This window comes from Numenius arquata, chromosome 5, assembly GCF_964106895.1.
Source record: "Numenius arquata chromosome 5, bNumArq3.hap1.1, whole genome shotgun sequence".
NCBI lineage: Eukaryota > Metazoa > Chordata > Aves > Charadriiformes > Scolopacidae > Numenius > Numenius arquata.
In genome coordinates this window covers 66,948,578-66,968,963 of record NC_133580.1, presented here as the reverse complement: position 1 = coordinate 66,968,963, position 20,386 = coordinate 66,948,578, and the positions used below count along the sequence as shown (strand labels likewise).

At 35.5% G+C, this 20,386-nt stretch overlaps 1 protein-coding gene across 1 annotated transcript in view; it reads right to left on the bottom strand.

Moving 5' to 3' along the window:
- PCDH7 (protocadherin 7) overlaps positions 1-20,386 on the bottom strand; it is a 280,361-nt gene that overhangs the window by 166,239 nt on the left and 93,736 nt on the right. The window lies entirely within an intron of this gene.

The following is a 20,386-nucleotide window of genomic DNA, read 5'->3' as shown; positions in this document are numbered from 1 at the left end:
TCTGCAGAGATATACTTAAAGGAGAGGAGGTTTGTGGGTGCTTTGGGTTTTTCTTAACTACTTGTGGAGCAATTTCACTCACAGTCTCCTCAGAATCTCAGCACTTAAATATGCAAATGCCAAGCAAGGGGTGTCTGAAAACACTTGCCTTTACCCTCAGACTCATCATGCACTTTAGGTGCTTGTTTATTAATCAACAATCACACACCTCACTGCAAGTTACCATTTTTCAAGGAAGCAACAAAACCATTAACACTCAGTGTTTCTTGTTTTCTATCTCACATCCAAGTCAGAGTTAACTAACACACCTGAGATTTAATTACGCCAAGCCCCAGCCTATTTCACTCTTTCACACCATTTGGCCTTTCCCTGCAATTCTTGGTGCCCAGGGACAGCTCTGAAAGAATTTCTACCGGTACCTCAGCAATATTGCCTATATATTCATATTCACATTTTTAAGTTCAAAAGATCTCTGTGATTAAGTATTAGAGAAAAAACATTTTGTAAGATTAATGCTTAAAGAAGACATTTATTCCAGACACATTTCTAAATTACACACACTATCACTTTCCACTATCATTGTGGAATGTAAATAACATTAAAATAAGATCAAAGCCTGATATCAGAAATAATTAATATTGCCTTTTTTTTTAAGGTACTTTTTTTTTTTTTTTTTTTTTTTTTTAAAAGTTAAATTTTGTGGATACAGTGTTGGCTTTACCCAGTCAGCTAGAACAGTTTCTCTACTTACTCTAATGGAAACAAAAATTATGATGGCCCCATCAGGTACACTTGTAATCAATTTTCCTGATTTATAGACATAGATAATTGCTGGAACTACATAAATGCTCTCTTTTTAAAGAGAAATCTTCTTATCAATCACAGAATCACAGAATCACAGAATCTTAGTGGTTGGAAGGGACCTTTGAGATCATCGAGTCCAACCACATTAAAAAAAAAAAAAAAACAAAAAAAAACAAAACACAAAAACACACAAACAAACAAAAAAACACAACACAAAACCAAACAAACAACAACACCCCCCCAAAAAAAAAAAAAAAAAAAAAAAAAAAAGCAAGCAGCATCCATCAACTAAACCCCACACACAACACCCCACCACAAACCAACAATCCCGGGCACTAGAGCATGCCCTGAAGAGCCACGTCTACACGTTTCTTAAATACCTCCAGGGATGGTGACTCCACCACCTCCCTGGGCAGGCTGTTCCAGTGCTTGACCACTCTCTCAGTAAAGTAATTCTTCCTAATATCTAATCTAAACCTCCCCTGCCGCAACTTCAGACCATTTCCTCTGGTCCTGTCGTTATTCCCTTGGGAGAAGAGGCCAACCCCCGCCTCTCTACAGTTTCCTTTCAGGTAGCTGTAGAGGGCAATGAGGTCTCCCCTCAGCCTCCTCTTCTCCAAACTAAACATGCCCAGTTCCCTCAGCCTCTCCTCATAGGACTTGTTCTCCAGACCCCTCACCAGCTTGGTGGCTCTCCTCTGGACACGCTGCACTAGTATTTCACTGCTCAAGTAGTATTTCACACTAAAATGAATGTTTGACGACAACCATTCTGAAATCCAGTTGTACATTTGTTCTCATTTTGCTCATTTGCTCCCACTCCAATGTTAGTTATGGTCTTGTTGATCTCATACCATTTGATATTGTCCCTCTGCACTTTAAGACAGCCTTAACTTCTAATAGTTCCCAATAAAACAGTCAGTAAAAGTAGTCTGAAATGATAATGAGAAAAAAAAAAAGAATAAAAAAGAAGTTATGATGTGGGAGGTTAGTGATATTTCAACATCATCAGTATTATATCTCTTGGGAATCTGCCTGTATCTTGATGGTTCATAAAATACTGGTAATTAAAACAACCAGTGATATATATACGCTATTTAGTATCTCTATCTGCATGTAACTACTGTTACAGTGTGATGAACATGATTGAGAATAATCATTAGAAATATCAAATTCTAATTTGATTGTTTTTTGGGTTTTTTTTATAATCCTGGTTGGTATGAAGAATTAAGAGAATCAGTTTTGCAAATCAGGAACTAAAAGGGAAGAATAAATATTAAAAAACAAAACAAAACAAACAAACAAAACAAACAAACAAAAAAACCCAAAACCCAACCCACAAACACTCATATTAAGTTTTCTGTTTACACTGAGGTAAAATTACATGTCATTGCTTTCAGATGCTGGTTACCTGATTCATGTCTCTAACATTAATAATGCTGACATATTTTACTGATGACAATGGCTGTCAAACAGATCACAACCCAGTGTAGATTTAATCTATTCATCTATTTTCATACTTTTAAATGAAAGACTCAGAAGTTTCTCTCTTCTGAACTATCAAGAGCAAATAATAAACTACTTTCCCATTGCTTTAAGTACAAAAAGAGTGGGATTAGGCTCTAAAAGACTCCTATTTTTGCAGCTTACTTTGACACCTAACCAAGTTTAGTAATATGATCCAAAGACTGTGAAGCTAAACCTCACCTGATTTAGAGGATTAAAAACAATTAAAAGAGTATTACTATATAGTCCCATTGGTTTTCTTCATAAAGGTGTATTAACTGCAAGTCACAACTGAACCAACCTCCTGGAAGGGTTTATTCCACAGGTAATTAAGCCTATCGCAGAATTAAGGTTTTCATTCTTCAGGAGGAAGGTGCTAGCTGTGAAAATAAGAAGCATCCTACAGGTTACGGTGCAAAAGTTTTAGTCAAATTCCTCTTTGCACTCACACGAGAAATGGGAATAAGGGAAATTGTAGGAAGAATCAATGCAAACAATGGTTTACATAAGAAAACAATTCGATTCAAAGGACCAAGACATTTCGAAAACCTTTAGAAAGCACTATCAATTACAATATCTTTTGATTTATGTTGTATTTATGCTAAGATCACTTGACTCAGTCAAAAGCTTGCATTATCCTGCAATACCGCTGCATAAGCACGGAGAGCAATCCAAATATGTTCTATCTAATCAGCATTTATTGAGAGGAAAAAATGGCTGAATGAATTGTGGTCACATGCCATTATTAAGTGTTTTATCATAAACCACAGAGAGGTCTAAACTGCATTTTTTATACAAAGGGTCCTTCTGAGTGTCACTTTTAAAAATATACTACTTAAAGCAACTCTATATTAAACATGTAATGTGAAAATGCTTATGGGATTGCTACTTAGTTTTATAACACTTTTATGATAAAATATTGATTAGGTTAAAAAATCATGGATGATTTTCATTTTTAGTTACTTTACCTTGATTAAGATTTCTCTTTGAGGCAATACACTGAAAATATTAAGTTTACTGCACACATTTTGAATATATAATTTAAGGTGGTAAAACTGACATACTTCTCCAGTGACACATAGGCCATAATCTAGCATAAAGTTGCTAATTAGTTCATTCTTTTCAATGTTTTTTGATATGTTCCCCATTCCAAGTTGAAATGCAAAACTAATAATTCAGATTTTTCTTACAAAATAATAACTGGGGGAAAAAAAGTAAAAACAGGTCAATCAAAACCTTTTGCTGAGATATTCAGAGTGCATCATTGTAATGCATTGTAATGCTCTACTGTTATTACTAACACATTTCCAGAATGAAAAGTCATTTTGAAATCAAGCGTTTAACGTTCATTTTCTAAGCTGAAAAGCGGGATATTTCATTATTCTCAAATGCATTTTAAAAAGAAAAGAAACACAAGGGTTTTGAAGCAGACTGAGAAATGGTTCCAGCTCAAACGAATCAAAAGTTCCCCTTTAAAAATACAATAAAAATATTATTATTTTAATGTTAGATAGAAAACACCTAATTTATTTTGCCATAAAGATTTCTCTATTCTTTGGAATTTCCCTAGGAGTCTTGTCTTAATTTGATATCTGTCGCTCTTCGTACTGATATACTAAAAATTTACATTCACTTCAGAGCTTTATATTGAAATATCTGGGTCTTTCCACAGACAAACTATATGGATCTCCAAACTCCTTGAGAGTTCCAAGTTATAAGGATAATTGGAGACTTTACTGGATATAAGGTATAGTTCCATTTTTAGTGACTGGTCACTGTTTGCTTAGTAAAATCATACACAATTATTTGATTCTGTGTAAAATAGTAATAATCCACAGAATTTGAGGACATGAAAGATAACATTTTGCATCTTTGTATCTTTTTGTATTTTGCATCTTTAGAAGAACTGGCTCTGAACGACAGAAGTAATTTCTCCTCCAATAAATTTAAAAGAAATCCAACTTTTAACCTTGACAAAAATTCTATTTCTAGAAAATCCTTTATCTTATACTAATTTTAAAAGAAAATGATCACAATAATGAAAAAATAAGGAATATGAATGAGCTTAAGAAAAACGTGCTGTAACTTTTCACCCTATCCGCTTTATAAATTTTTGTGGTCATGCTAATAATAATGGTATTTTACAAGCTTTACTTATTTGTTTTTATGAACAGTAGTTAAAAAAAAACTTTCCAAACAGCCTTGGCTACAAGCAAAATCTCTGCTGCTTTAGTCTTGTTTACATTCTCTCCAATGGCATTTATCTGGCTGATCACCTTCTGTTCCTTTGGTAAGATACTATTTCCGTACGTTCCGCATCTGCGGCACTCACAGAAAGTTTCCTGCGTTTCGAGTACACTCAGAGATGTGTCAGAATTGGAGCTGATTAGACAGAACAGTGACACTGGAGAACATCATCTCCTCCAGCACAGTTCTAAGGCTGACTAAGCCTTTGGAATCTCTCCCCACATCTGGAATAACTACTTTCTCCCATGTTTTATGCAAATCAATTCCATCTAAACATTTACCTTCTCAAGTGTTGTTGAAAAACCTTGCATGCAGTTTTGCTGAAAAATGCAATGAACTAATACTTAGGATAAAGTATGATTTACTGGCAGCAGCATCCGAAAAAACATGCAAATTCTAGAGAAAACAAAGTAAAAAGGTAAACTTATCCTCTGTGGAGACAGTATACATTGTTGTTGCAAAAAATGAAGCCATTTTAATTCAAAGATAGGCTAAATGTTAAATGAACACCTGACGGAGGTGTTTGGGTTTGTTTTCTAATTAGTTCTCTAAAAGAGAAATTTACTGTTTTGTCTTCAGTTCTGGCTTACTGCAGTAAAGCACTTTTTGATGAAGTGCTTCACTGTCAGTGCCTTGAAAAACCAAAATTCTGACTGAGGGACTCAATACACTTTTCAAGGATAGATACTTAATTTGTATCCTTTTTGCCATATAATTTACATCACCTATAATTTCTGTGAATCTGCCTCCCGTTATAATCAAGCACGAATGACTAGTGTACTTACAACCCACATCAAAACCAGCTAAAATAATCACACAGGTTTTACACATCAAATTAATTCTACCTTTGTGTTTCATAGGGATACCAGAATGAGACGAGTTGCATTTTAGCTGTTCTGCAACAAACCTGGAACTTTGGACAGACTTCAAATCACTGCACCTCATAGACGGATCCAGGCTGCTTACTCACCAGCATTAGCTACTTTCTGATGGCGTCTAAAATCAATACAAAGCATTGAAAGCCTTAATTTGAAGTACCATCCTGGATGCTATATGACTGGATTGCAAACTCCACAGGAATCTGAAGACATGGGCATATCTAAGAACATATGCTCTGCTGTGCTTCTGAGCTAAGCAGAAAAATGTATAAAACCTGTCTGGCTTCCTAGACAAATCTGAAGAGTTAGTCATGTGAGACCTTACCATAATATAGTCTGGTATGAGCCATAAACATCTCTATTTACCAGGGACTTCACAAAAGTATTTGAGGCTAAAGAGATTCTTATAGAAAATGTAAACGTAATTTCACTAGAAAGGACTAAGATCTCTATGGTAAAAAAACACACAGAATCATAGAATTGCCGAGGTTGGAAGGGACCTTTCAGATCAGAATCAGAATCAGAATCGTAGTGGTTGGAAGGGACCTCAGAGATCATCGAGTCCAACCAACAGTAAAAAAAAAAAAAAAAAAAAAAAAAAAAAAACCACACCACAAACAAAACCACCACCCACCACCTGAACACACAACAACAACAACCAAACCAAAAACCATCACCCACCCACACAGCACCCCACCACAAACCAGTAATCTTGGACACTAGAGCATGCCCTGAAGAACCATGTCTACACATTTCTTAAATACCTCCAGGTATGGTGACTCCACCACCTCCCTGGGCAGCCCATTCCAATGCCTGATAACCCTTTCAGTAAAGAAATGTTTCCTAGTATCCAACCTGAACTTCCCCTGGCGCAACTTGAAGCCATTACCCCTTGTCCTATCATCTGTGACTTGGGAGAAGAGACCGACCCCCGTCTCTCTACAGCCTCCTTTCATCTAGTCCAACCATCAACCTAACACTGACAAAAACCATCAGGTACATATATATGTACCTCTGAAATAAAATATCTGAATCTGTTTCGACCTCAGATAAACTTTTTGTTAATGACCTAAGTGTATTCTTAATGTACAACTGCTTGAGGAGATGCTGCTATTAATACTGTGTAAGGACAGACACTCTTCTGTGAAGTTCAATGGACTCGTTCACTTATCACCTACCTTATTAAGTTTTAATTTTATTTTTATATGTTGTCTGTAACCAGTGATAAGCTTGTTGCTGCCAAAGCATCTAAAAATCAATTCAAAAAAGCTTTTAAAACAGTGTGGAGAGACAGAGGTGGGTTATAAATGGAATTGCTGACAGACCTTATCTCTAGTGTCTTGGTCATGTTTTAACATAGCTCTGAAAACAAAATTAAAACCAAATTTCCTATTTCAACTTTTCAAAGAGCCGAAATAAAAAAGAACATTTGTATTCTGAGCACAAACAAAAAGATTGCTCTTTTTTTAAAAATAATTTTCTGTATATTTTTCATTCTTTCTACAGTAAATGACAATGGAAAAAAAAAACTTTGTGTGCATGACCATGTAAGCCAGTGAGGGTTAACCACTGGCAGAACTTTATTAAGTCTATACTTCTGAATTTTTCATGAAGAAAAAAAGTTGGAGAATAAATCTTTATAAAAGTATCTGTAAAATCTCCACTGAATTTGCTGAGAGGCCTTTTTGTTGGTTTTGGTTTTTTTTGTTTTTTTTTTTTTAAATACTATTACTATACAGCTGAATTAAGAGAAGACTCATTCTGAGTCTGACATTTAGAAACTTTTTACAGAAACAAACTAAATAGCACAAGATAAGCAAGATGGTCAAATCGGCGATACAGAATCTAAGATGTCACTAGGTAGCCTATGAACATGAATAAGCAATACTGAGAGGCAATACTGACAAAACCCACCTTGCCATGGAATATATACATAATAGAATTTGAAAATTGCACTACTAGCAAAAAATATTAAAAATTTAACTCATTGAATATAGATTTGCTCTGAATACAAGAAATACAACATTGATTTTTTTAATCAATTTTCTCTCAAGGTTCAATTGAACTCTTGATCATATTAATTAAAGGCTGGAAATATAAGTTCTGAATAAGTGGACTATATAAAGACATAACTGAATTATAGGTGCCATTAATATAAGCATTTATAGGAGTAGTTATACTAACAACTATAGAGGTCCAACTGACAAATTACCCACTCTTTTCAGGTGACCCATAAACACTATTGGTAACAATTGAATTACTCCCCTGGATGATATAACAATTAGTGAACATAGTAATGGGTTGATAAAACTTATCAATGCGTCTTCATTAGCATATCCATTTAATGTTAGGTTTACACAACTGTTTATATTGCTTTTGTTGACTAATTACACAGTTTTCATTTTCAGTGGAGATGCAGCATATGAAAATGATGTAACTGACTGAGAAATTAAGCCTTGCCACGATTGCAAATAATTTCCTCAGGCTCATGCCTAAATAAAGTATCAACAAGGGATTGGGTAGTCTGGTAGTTTTCTGGTTTGTTTTTTTGGTTTTGGTGGGTTTTTCACTTGTATCACAGCGATGGATTTTGTTCCACCAATGCCTACAGTTGTTAACCAGCATTAACCATTTCCTAAACCTCTGTGGTATGAGAATAGAAAAGGTCCAGCCTTGTCTCTAAGGACTACTGAAGTAGGAATTTGTTTGAAACAAAGGGGTCATGGTCCCTAAAGTAATACCTGTGTTTGGTCTCATAAACTAAATGAGAAACATAGAGGCTTTAAGGTGCTTGAAGATTATTTTATTATCCTACAGAAAGGCTGCAGGATAAGGGAAAATACATAATTTCTTTCCTTAAGAGGAACACAAAAGTAGACCCTATCACTTTTTTTTTTTTTTTGAGGTAAGATATGGAAATTTTGGACATCTTCATGTTTTTTTCCTGATGTTCACATTTATTTATTTTTACTGTATTTATAGTTCTCCAATAAGCTTGTACTATAAAGAATATAAATTGTTATTATTTCCTTAATTGTTGGTGGAGCAATAGAATTCAGAGCTGTCCTGTAGAGGCACAGAAGACAAATAAGATACTTGTAAGTAAACCAAAATTTTAGGTAGCCTTCAGGTAAAGTTTCCATAAATCAGGTAACACAAGGTATGAGTTAATAATTTCTCCTGTAACAGTTTTGTAGATATCTATTACTATTTCCTGAATTAACTTACTGTTAAATATGGAAATACTGTCAATTCTGTAGGAAGAGAGGGCCATTTGTCCTGATAGGTCCATACTGGTCTCTGTAAGGTCCATACTTATCTCAAGGGGATATATACTGACATGTATATATACTGAATGTCTGGAGAACATTTTCTTCTTTACTTGGAATCCTAAACTTTGACTTAAATTCTTGTTCAGACAAAAAGACATAATTTGCATTTTTTAAGCCTTTCTAAGTTATCTTTTCAAATAACAACTGCTTTTGATAAAACAATCAAATGAAGATGTTAAGAAAATCCAAAAAGGGGAAAAAAAGGACTAAAGTACTGAACAGTAAGAAAGAAGAAAACAAATAAAACTACTCTGAATATTAATATCATTATCAGAATTTCATTTACAGTGCACAGATACAGTATCAGGAGCCCCAAAAGAATCCCAGGGAGGAGGCATCCAGAAAGAGTCGGTGTCAATAATTAGATGTTATCTCAACCGAAAACTGCCTTTGCTTTCATCTTTAAGATCACATTAGCACACTGTGTTGAGTAAATAGTGACTGTTGATCACAACTCTGGGAAGCATGTGGAACGTATTTATCAGCTCAATCAGGCTACAGTTTGGCTTCACAAAGGAAACAGAAGCCAGCTATCAACAACCTCACAAATCTATTACACTCCCATGACAAATGGGATGCCAAATTTTGCCCAGACATGAATACAAGAAACTGTTTTATGGCCTTTTACACATACATAGCTGAGCACAAGCTACTGCACTGAAGTCTGCATCTAAGAAGATAATTGGTGTAAACTAATCGGTGGAAGGAATTTCATATACAAGGAAGCAGAACAGAAGAACTCTTACTTATTAAATAGAAGTCATATGATTAAAAAACCCCTAAGATCAGCTGTAACAATGGTAAAAATTTACCAAATAATTATTAAAGCTTTTTGGAACAGTGTTTAAACAGACTTTTACCTTTAACATGCACTGCCTTCCTCTGTCATAATAAAGTATCAACACACACACACACAAAATGATAAAGATTTCTAGGAAACTGATTCTCACACAAGGGTCAATTTTTATCTTAGCTGTCCACTTCAAAACCGTCTCTAGCAAAAAAAAAAATAAATCTCAGGATGGAAAATGTGGACGTGTATTTTTAATTCAGTTCATCGTTCTCAAGATACAGTTGAATCAGTTGTGCTAAATCCAAGTCTGTCTCATCTGAGCTACTACACCCTAAATCATTTCAGGAGGAATTGCTGACAGTGGTGTAATTATTGTCAGGTGTTCCTGCTATAAACAACAGGACAAAAGTTACAATCACTTCTCTCTAGAATGGATAATGCCTTGCAAACTGACAAAGAGTAGCTTTGGACCTTTAACATTTGTGGGCTATAGCATATTGATTTTTTATTGTTTTCCCTTAAATGCATGGCTGACTATAGTCTTAGTTTGCGTTATTTGAATAAAAGGTGTTCTTTCGGTATTTCTGCAGGTCATGAGCAGACTTGACATTTTTCTTAAAGAGAAATCATAAATCATTCTTACAGAGATCATCTGTAAAACTTTGAATCAAGTAAAATGAAACAGAATCCTTAGATTAACCACAGTCTCTCCTGAATTCATTGAGTCACATGTCATTAAACTTTATGAAATCAAATAATCACGTTCCATTTCCAGAGCAGGCAAAACTCACGCTGTTTTAAAATCAGGCATTAAAAGGATACTGCTGGATCATGCAAAAAAAATATTTTTATTGTAAATGTGCACCTCAGACAATTTGCTTCATATAAAAGCTGATAATACATACCCTATTACTGACTGTTCTGTAAATATCAGGGAAAATAGGAAAAAAGAAAAGGTATTTAAAATAGCTATTTGCCTGAAAGACCCAAATGGTTGCAACCTAACCATGAAGAAAATTTACAATTCAGAAAGGTTTATAAAGCTTCAAATAAATTATGTTATTTCCACTAAGAACAGTCAGGGAAAACAATGGTTTTAAGACAGTATTTGATGCCTTTGGTAAATGGGTTTGTATCTTGGGCTTCAAAAAAGGGAACCGGATTTGATGACACAATAAATTTTTTTCCAGTCCCATTTCTTATGTATGTGAACTGAATTGCCTTTTACAACTAGGAATTGTCATAACAAATCCCCCTACTCTTAAGTAAGCAGAAAAACTCTGTTTGAAAGCTCTGGTTTCCTTTATACTTTGCACCCTCTACAGACATCCTCAAGGACATTCTTCTGTGTCAGGACGGAAGCTGAAAGATACCATCACTCCAGAGATTCTTGTCATTCCAGATCAGGGACTGGAATGAAACAGGACCAGCATTTTTTCTGCTATCATCAGTTTCTGTACAGTTTATTATTAATTTTTAATTAAGTTTTGAGAACTGAGATATTTCTTATGCTGAATTTCTTATGATATGACTTTTTTATGTGGACAGACTGAAACTATTACTATAAAAATGATGAGAATTGTACTTCTGCTTTTATGTTGGGTGAATCCTCATGCTTGACAATTTAATGATCAGCTTTTCATACTGTAAGACTTGAATTTCACGAGCACTTTTGCATGCTCAGTGGCAAGACATACATTTGTAAAACTGTCTGAGGTAATTAGTACAATGTACCCACTTAGGTGCACAAATGTCTGATAACAGCGTGCTAATGGCCTGCACAAAAGTAGCCTCCCAAAATGTGCATGGAACTCTGGTATTATGTAAAAAAATCCAAAAGAGCAAATTAAAACAATTTAACTGTTGATTGTTTTGTTGCTTAAATTATTTCCAGAGTTTGTGATAAATTCTGAGTTTCAACACAGAATAATATTTTAATTCTTTAGGTATTCCTTTGCCCAGACAATGTAGAGTGCACACACACTTCATTATATAACATTGACAATTGCAAAAAAAAACCCCCAAACTATTGCAAAAACATTTTTCCCGTATAGTTCTTGCTTCCTGGATTGCTAGATTCCCCTAACAGAATAACAGAGAAACCAAAACCAAAGGATTCCTCTGTTAAACAATATAAAAAGTCAGAATGGGATTCACCATCCGTCTGAGCATGGTACCAGAGTAAGGACAATAAACAAAAGGCTTTACTGAGACAAAGGAGGGGGGGGGAAGCAGAGGAAAGGCAAGGGCAATAATTATTTTAATCATCTGATGCTGAGAAACTCAGGGCCCAACTCTTTGCCAATTAAATCAATAGGTTATAAGTCAGGAGAGAATTTGGCCTGGAAATGTCAAGACGGAATATCAATGAGATCTGAGTACCTAGTTATTTTAAAAATTCCAGACTTCTTTGAGACAAAGCATAAGAAGTCAGAATACCTGTTCATGGGTAAATCCCACCTTCTGTAGTTGAAAGGCAGACGTGGAACAGCTTGATAACATAACAGCATGATGAGAACAGAGTATTTCCGAAGCCCTTAGATTAAACACTTCGAGGCCAAAAAAGAGATCTAACTAAATATGACCCACAAATTATATTTTAAAGGATAAGAGAACCAGAGCCTTACCTACATTAAGTTAGTCAAGCTTCAACGACTTCAAATATGCTATGCCAATTTATATCAAATGAAAATCTTATCCATAAACTTTTCAGAGAGCTGGTATCTGTGTTGTAGGGAACATTAGCTTCCAATCACTACCTCGGGTGGAATATGAAGAGTATTGCACAATAAATCATAGCATGATTTTAGGTAGGAGGGGCCTCTGGCCAAACTGGGACATCTTAAAAGCAGGAGGTTCAAGGCCTTGCCTAGTCAAGTTTCCGAGAATGGAGGTTCCTCAGCTTCCCTGGGCAACCTGTTTTATTGTTTGACCAACTTCATGGTGAATAGGTACAACTTAGTTAAAGTGCTTAAGCTTTTCAGTCAAACCTTTCGAAGGCATTAAAATTAACTGAGCCTCATACGCATGGACTAAGGAGATCATTTTTTGTGATGAAACTTTCAGTTCTTGTAATGTTATTATTCTGTACTGTTTTAGAAGTTGTTTTTATGACTATGGAAAACATAAAAAAAATCAAAATCTGTACGTGCACACACAGGAATCTTAAGTACCTTTAGTTATAATCACACACAAAATGCACACAGACCCACTATATACATGTGTATATATATATGTTGGTCTTTGTTGTCTTCCACAGAGCTTTACTATCTCCAACATGCATGAGGCTAATATAAAATACTACAAAGACTTGTGAACATGAAAAAAATTCCCTGCTTAAGCACTACATTCAGTTCTTCGGGATTAGTAGCAGAGCTTATATATATCTGTGGGGGACTGTAGCCTCATTCTATCATATAATTTTGGGTTTAATTACAAACAAACAAATATTAGTAAATTGCAGAGTATGGTTTAGGATAATTTTATGATGAATATAAATTGTATTATGATGGGGAAAAACAATAGGAAACTAATCAATGGAAACGATTACAATCTAGCAAAAAATGCAAATGACTAGAATAGTTTATTATTTTAATAAATTAATTATTGCTTTGTGTTTAACATTATCACACATGGAAATAATATTAAGTAATACTAGGCAAAAACTGAATGATCCATTAAATGTAATCAAAAGCAGCTGGTAGTAATGAAAGCATAGGTACAGGAAGGTCATTAAAAAAAATGAGACCATTTTTCTCAATATATAACAAACTGGTGTTTGGAGTCAATGACAGACTAGACAGATTTTTTGCAAAAACGCTGATCTGAGTTGTGGTCAGCACTTGTCTGTACAAATCATATTGCCATTGTTGACACCTGCAGATGCCCTCAAACTTGATTTCCCTCTTTATAAAAAACGGCAGAGCTGCTGGCAAAGCATTCCCTCGCAAGGGACTTTTCCTCTGGAATGCTTTTCCTTGCCAAGGTCTAAAATAGCCATAAACCGTTGACATTCTGGGTATGCAACAAAGTCCATCTGTGTGAGCTGACTGAGGCAGCAACGGGTGGGATATCTCGTGGGAAGGTGTGATGGAGGTGCCCGGGCCTTATGACTAGAAATTAAATGGGGTGTTAGAGAGTGGGAGGACAGAAGAGTGCTGCTTTTTTTGGAAGTTTTATTTATTGCAGTCTCTACATTATGTTTTAAAATACATGCCAAGGTTGCTCAAAGTCTTAGGTGTCCTCTGGAGTGCTTATTTTGGAAGAAAATCTAAATGAATGATAATTCTATTCCTAGTGTTAATGATTCATCTTGCCTTCCAAATTTCTCAGAGATTTTTCATAAATTAAAATCTGAGCAGCAGACTGTTATTTTTTAGAAGCCTTCACGATGAAATTGGTATGACTTTTTAAAGAGTAAGATACTATGCAGAGTGAGTAAGAAAGCAAGAATCAACCCAAATGATTTTGACAGTTAGAGCATGATGTTTTACAGCAAGTTTTTTTGTTAAAACGCCCATGTTAAGCAAAATGTATTACAGTGGCAGCACTGGTTGGTTGTCAAGGGAGAAAAAAAAAAAGACAAGCAATGACTCTGGTTAGAAGTACAAATAAATAAATAGAGAAATAAACAAAACAACATGGATTAATTGGATTAAAACATCTGTAAGGATATTTTGGTAACACTATCCCTTCTGTCACAAGGAAAATATAAAAAAAAATTCTGAGCAATTCTTGATTTAAATTTCAACAATATTCAGATTTTCCTGTATTGACTAGTAGGAATAAAATCTGAAACACATGTCTATACAGAGGGATCTGAACAGGCTGGATTGATGGGCCAAGGCCAATGGTCTGAGGTTTAACAGGGCCAAGTGCCGGGTCCTGCACTTGGGTCACAATAACCCCATGCAGCACTACAGGCTTGGGGAAGAGTGGCTGGAGAGCTGCCTGGCAGAAAAGGACCTGGGGGTGTTGGTCAACAGCTGGCTGAATATGACCTGTAAGTGTGCCCAGTTGTCCAAGAAGGCCAACAGTATCCTGGCTTGTATCAGAAATAGTGGGGTCAACAGGACTACATTGTCCCCCTGTACCTGGCATTGGTGAGACCCCACCTCGAGTGCTGTGTCCAGTTTTGGGGCCCCCACTACAGGAGGGACACTGAGGTGATGGAGCGTGTTCAGAGAAGGGTGAAGAAGATGGTGAGGGCTCTGGAGAAAAAGTCTTATGAGGAGCAGCTGAGGAAAGTGGGGTTGTTTAGTCTGGATAAAAGAAGGCTAAGGGGAGACCTTATCATTCTCTAGAACTACCCAAAATTAGGTTGTAGAGAGGTGGGGATTGGTCTCTTTTCCCAAGTAACAAGTGATAGGACGAGAGGAAATGGCCTCAAGTTGCACCAGGGGAGGTTTGGATTGGGTATTAGGAAAAATTTCTTCACTGAAAGGGTTGTCAAACATTGGAACAGACTGCCCAGGGAAGTGGTAGAATCACCATTGCTGGACGTATTTAAAAGACGGGTAGATGTGGTGCTGAGGGACATGGATTAGTGGTAACTTGGCAGTGTCAGGTTAACATTTGGACTTGATAATCTTAAAGGTCTCTTCTAACCAAAATGATTCTATGACTCTATAATTCATTTTAATAACTGACCTTCATTTTAAGAACACTATACATGTGTATTCTAACCTAATGTTTGTTTACAGCAATAACCAAAGTCCCACAGCTCAGTTCAATTCAGCACAGCTCAGATACTGAAAAAGTTACAGATAACCAATACTTGAAAAGTCTTGTCTGCTTACTGCATCTTTATAAGAATAACCTTGTATTTATAAGAATAGATCCTCTATTCATAATTATTTGAGAGATTCCCTGCAAAAACTTTCTCTTTCAACTGAAATTCAAATTTTAGCACTGATCCATACTAGAGAGAAAAGATTACTCACAATTTATGTGCTCTTTTCTGCACTTAATACATGATTAGGCGTTGTTGTCACTGGTGGCACTAGGGAAAATAAGCTGGAGAAGGTGACATTCCCAAAGTCTTTCAATTTTTCTCGGTACTTAGTCACCCAAAAAATCCAACCGCTGAGATAATCATCAAAGATCATCTGCAGTAATTCTTTTAGACATCCTGGGCCTTCTTTCGTTCAATTAGAGGATAGTATTTCCAGATTAAAATTCAGTACTATAAAATACTAAATTTGATCACACACCTGTTGGGTTTTTTTAGAGGAATAGGAAAAAATAAATTAGCAACTCACTATAGACAAAGCTGTGTCTTTTTTGTGGTAGATCTGTTTTGAAGACTATTTCAATTTTTCACTATAGAAAGTTCATGAAGAGACAAAAGATTTCCTGCCACAAATACTGTGATTTGTTGTAAAAATATGTAAAAGTTCTACATTGATATTGTCAGTTGATATATGTTAGATGTATAGACATCAAGAACAAGATTTATACTTTTTCCTTCAGAAGATGTTGTCAAGACACAACATGAAAGTATGTGAGGTTTTTACTTTTTTCTTTCTTTTCCACCTTTTGATAAATTTCTCTGTTCTGCAATTCTTTTTTGATGAGGAATTAAATAAAATTTAATTTTGTCAACTTTTAAATGTCTTAAAGTTCTGCTACTTATTGGGTGAAACTCATTGAAAGTTTGTTTAACATATTTCCTTTTTTTGATGGATTAAATGAAAAATAACTAGAAAATGGTTCAAGTTTTAGGAAACATTAGTTGGTGGATCAAGCAAAGGGAAATTTCTAGATAGATGTTAAATTTCTGTTTTATTTTCACTTGTCCTATTCAGCTATTCACTAGGAAGAACAATTGCTAATTTCAGATAATACTGACACACCAATAATATCTTGGTGTATGAGGTCACATATAACAGTCACATAAACAAAAAAAAAAGATATTTGGAAATAGATTCTAAAGAAAATAGAAACAGTTGAAGGCTTCAAAGTTAAAAAATTATCTCAAAGGAAACTGTAAGATTTCTTAATAAAATAAACATTTTCGAACAAACAAAAAAAAATTTAATTCCCTTAAAATTGTCTGTATTGATAATTGCTGCTGGCTTTTATCATCATAATGAAGTATTCTGGCTTTTTAAATATTAAATGCATATTCTGTCAAAACTAAAAAAAAACAAAGCACGTAGAAGGGAAACAAACAAAAATACAAGTTAGCATATATTTTTAAAGTTATCCAGTTATTCATCCTTTAATACATTGGCCATCAGCCTTCAAAAAAAAATTTGTTGGGTAATGAACAAGCTCACTTTAATTGCCCTCCCCTTCACTACATGCCTGTCTCTTCTTGATACCGCCTAATGTCAAACCAGACAGCCCCACAGTGACTCTCAGGCCTTTGTAGGAAGCTCTAAGAGCATAACTTTTCATTGCAGGCAGTCACCAGTAAAAACAGCCCTTCAATTATGTCTAAATCCACCTAATCAAGATGAATGTAAAGTCTCCTCCGGGGTATTTTCTTCCCCCTTTAAAACCTTTTTTTGCTGCTCATCTTTCTTTACCACAAAATTGACCATTCTCCTTGAAGAACGCTGTAGATTCCCACTGAAAATGTCCAAAACATTTAAAAACAACAGAAGGCTTTCCTCCCTGATTGTCTGTCCCCTGCAATATAGATTGCACTGAATTCTAGTTTCTACATCTTAAAGATTTTACGTTTATGTCAAGTAGCCAAGAACATTCCAGTGTGCTGAGGCAGCTCAACCCAGTGTGCCTGAAGTATGTCAGATACAATCAGCTCCAAGAATCACTGAAGTAAAACACTGAGACCTCTGGAAGCTTATTCAAAAACCAGAGCCATAAGAACAGACACATTAATCAGGCTGGCACAGCTATCAGTGGTGTGAGTAGACAGATAATGTAATCCCATGACGACACGTGAATGCCACCACAAAACAATTCACCCCTCACCCGCAAAAACAAGGTATGATTTTCACAGGACACTGAGAATTCAAACCTTTCTGATCATAACTTCTGAATTTATGCTTGAGTTCTAATTCGTACCGTGGAAAGACAACTCTGTCGTCTATGGATTAAGCGAGGCTTTACCACAGAAAAGCCCACACTTTTACTTCAGCTCCACGTGTCCATCATTCACACCATTGGTCCACAAGCAAGAGCCGCACGCACACAATAATAGTATATTCCAACTGAGGTAACACTGAGATAATAACATTTCATCTGGCATCGAATTCAAGGTCAGTCTTTTAAAAAATGCTATTTGGGATGGTAGTTTTTTCATTAGGCTCATGGATCAGCTGAACAACTATATAACTATATAAATGTAGTAAAACAACCCTGTCCCTCCCAGCAAATTAAACAAATCCAAGGATAATAGTAGAGACGAATAGCTGAAATAATAGTCACTTTCATAAATCAACAGGATTTACTGAGGAGAGAGACACATTAGCAAAATGGAAAATGCAAAGCTGATTGCAGAAATGACAAATCATCTCTCGCGTGACAGTCTCTACCTTATATTGCTTGGTTTTAATGTTTTGCCTTTGATATGCTTTAAGAAAACGAAATGAGAGCTATTGCGACGACTCCTTCGCGTGTGAAGAGCGACTTCAAACCACAGCGAAAAAAGTTTATTAATAAACTGTCTTTCTTGCTTTGCTTATTCCTGTGTTAGAGATCTTTGAAATCAGGCCAACGCTGGCAGTCTCGGATACACGGTAGCCACCGAGCAGCTACCTTGCTGCTGAACACCCTGCAAAAAGACAAGCTAATTATGCTCTGCTCTCTCTTCTGTGAATAACTCAGCATTAATAGCACTCCCTTGCCTTTGAGTTTTCTTTCATACAACATGATGCTGAAAAGCACTAAAAGGCGCGGAGCGTGTTTCGTATACCAGAAGAGAAAAAAAAAAAAAAAAAAAGTATTACAAAAATCTGGATTTCTAAATACCTCATGCTCGTTCCTTGGTACTTACAAGTGCATTAAAAGTGCAAACGGAAATTCATAAGGTTTTTGTTTGTTTGTTTAAATAACATAAAGCAAATGGTATGCTTAAAATTCTAATGCATGTAAATATGTAGATTATGCACACATACATATTGCTGCATTTTTTTTTTCATTTTACAAATGCATTCTCTGAAGAGAAAACGTCCATTTTTTAGGGCTAGAAATATCCATCATTTCAGAACAATAGTATTTTCTACATTGTAACAATAAAGTTGCTTCTTATCATAAGGTTTGGACCTTATAACATGCACCGTAATAACCCAAATAATTAGGATTAAAATTACTTACAAACAATATCTCTCTTCCCAAATTCATTATTTTCTGGGTTACGTTTCAGTCATTTCTCTTCCTATTTAAGTGCAGTTCAATTTATTTACTCTTAATGAAAGAGTAGAAAAGAACTTGTAAAAGGTGAGACATTCTGAATGGAAAGAAACTATCCACACACACAAAGTAGGAAACTAAAGGAAATATTTCCTAAAGCAGGGCTTCTCGTTTGAACCTATGGACAGTGTACACACTGTATACAGATTTAGAATGCAGTAATGTCTGATTTGCAGTTATGAGCTACTTAAGGTTATATATCTTCAGATGGAAATTAAGCAGAGAAATGCAAGATGTGAAACAGACTGTTCATCTTTTATGTAAATGGTGCAGTATTTAGGGTAATGTACAGAAATACCTCCTGATTAGTTCTTATTGTTGTATGTTTTCTAAAATTATGAAGACAATCACAATTTCTGCTCCCTGCTTCTGGGGCAGAAAGACATATTTTTTGTGCTGTAAGGTTAATACAGCTGAATATAAAAAGAAACTGATGGATTGATGAGCTCAACCTCAATAGGACTCAGTAAATCTAAATGGAAAATGGAAGATGAAAGATGTCTTTTAATATTGCTTATCCTAAACATGGCAGTAGAAGCCCATCAGCTGAAAATTTTGCCTGCAACTGCTTGCTTTTGTGTGGACCCTTGGTTAAAGAAGCATTTGTACATGAGTATTTTGTGTAGTTGAATGTAACTACTACTGAGGACAGCACAAGAATATTAAAATAACTGAGCAGGCTGGAAGGTGAAGTAGTTTCTCTTGACTAGGAATGGTTTGATACAATTCTCACTATATTTATTCGTATGTAACAGATACTTGAGATAAAACTCTTATTTAAATCAACCGCAGTTTCTTTACATTTTTAGTTTTAAGAAAATTATTTAAATATCTAAAACTTTACCAAATTTGCCTCTCCTGATTCCTAATCCAGAACATTCCAGAAAGAAGAACTATGCATGACACTTAATTTACATGAAGAGCAAGAAGGTGAGCTGGGGGAGGAGACCAGCTGGGTGTATAAACCCAGGAGAGAGGCCACCCCCCAGCACTCCCAGGACCCAGACCCCCATTTCATCAGCTGGACCAACATTGTTTCTGGGACTGGTGTTATCTATCCCTATCTTCCTTTTTCCTTTTCTCTGTTATCTCTTTCTCTATCTACCTCATTTTTCCAAATGGCAGCTTAATGATGTGATTCAAGACTCGCATTCATGTTTCCTTCTACTTCAGCAAGGTTAGTTTGGTTAATAAAAGTTAATTGCTCTTTGGACTCCTCTAGTGTCGTTTCACCTTAATTCTGACAATGGAAATCTGCAAACCTGAGTCACCCCACCCTTGGAACGTGACAAGTGCTATATGTACAATTTAAAACTAAAAAGGCAGAACCTTCTGCCCATCATCACAACGATTTTGGATTGGGCAGACGTACAAAAACTATTAGTGTTGTGTGTATATATATATATCTGTAAGATAAATAACTTAGGAGTATCAATGGAGTATCA